Source organism: Engraulis encrasicolus, chromosome 20 (assembly GCF_034702125.1).
Source record: "Engraulis encrasicolus isolate BLACKSEA-1 chromosome 20, IST_EnEncr_1.0, whole genome shotgun sequence".
Taxonomy (NCBI): domain Eukaryota; kingdom Metazoa; phylum Chordata; class Actinopteri; order Clupeiformes; family Engraulidae; genus Engraulis; species Engraulis encrasicolus.
Window position 1 is genome coordinate 19,432,578 of NC_085876.1, and position 1,056 is coordinate 19,433,633.

Below are 1,056 nucleotides of genomic sequence, written 5' to 3' on the forward strand. Positions count from 1 at the left end.
GAGAGGAGGACCGCTGCTGGATGTGCATTTGCGCTAAACCCAGGTTTGTGAATGTAATTATCAGTCATTTCCCGTCTTGATTGAGAACTTTGAGATATCTGACAATTCCCTTTTTGCAAGGTCATAATGGAGTTAGGAATGTGAGCATGTGCACAGGTTGTGTGTGTGTGTGTGTGTGTGTGTGTGTGTGTGTGTGTGTGTGTGTGTGTGTGTGTGTGTGTGTGTGTGTTATTAAAAAAATATTTGTTTCATAATTTAACCTTTGTATAGGTTTTGTAATATTTTGCCACAAAGCAGCCCATGTGACCCTTCTAGATTAGGCCTACCTGTAGTCTGTCATACTTCCTTGTGTTTGACCCTTCTATTGCAGCCAGTGTTCTGTTCTCAGAGTAAAACAACCCTTTTTATTTTTATTTCTAGGATGTGGATGATGAGGACGCCTACAAACACATCCAAATTGGAATCTTCGTTATTCATCATGATGGTGTTGCACTACAATCCCCTAAAACACATCCTTATGGACATTTTGTGATGGGCAATATCAAAAACTTGCTCCAGGCAATGTGCCTACCCGATGGCTTGACGTGCACTTCACCTGAACTACCCAAAATGCATGGTAAACACATTCCGGTTCATTCAACAGGTTTTTCTTGGGTTTGGAGAAAAAGGAGTTGAAGGCCAAATTGCTCTCTTTGACTAATAAGCTGGCCATGTAAGGTCACTTCAGATTAGTATTTTACATTTCCCACTATGTTTTCAGATGGATTGGTCTGTCATACGGTATAGTGGTTAAAGGGACAGTTTGGTCAATTTCAACATGCAGTTGTAATGCTCACACTACCCTGGACTTGTCAGTGCCTGAGATTTTTTTCCTTCTTCTTCAGCCGTTTCCGAGATCCTGATCATTGTAATGGGGGCAGCTCTTTGTTTACATTTCAAAAAAAACATTTTTATTTATTCCCAAAAACATCCAAAAGGTTATAAAACATCAGCAGACAACTAGCAAACAGCAGTACCTTTTGGGAAAATATTTGGAGTTGGCCTATGTTTCATTTT

At 40.0% G+C, this 1,056-nt stretch overlaps 1 long non-coding RNA gene across 1 annotated transcript in view; it reads left to right on the plus strand.

Annotated features, from left to right (window-relative positions):
- LOC134435777 (uncharacterized) overlaps positions 1–772 on the plus strand; it is a 1,779-nt gene extending 1,007 nt beyond the window's left edge. Inside the window, exons 2-3 of the long non-coding RNA XR_010032092.1 lie at positions 1–43; positions 421–772. The exon at positions 1–43 is cut by the window's left edge and continues 97 nt beyond it. This is a non-coding gene — a long non-coding RNA (uncharacterized LOC134435777). The remainder of the gene's footprint in view (positions 44–420) is intronic.
- The last annotated feature ends 284 nt before the right edge of the window (positions 773–1,056 follow it).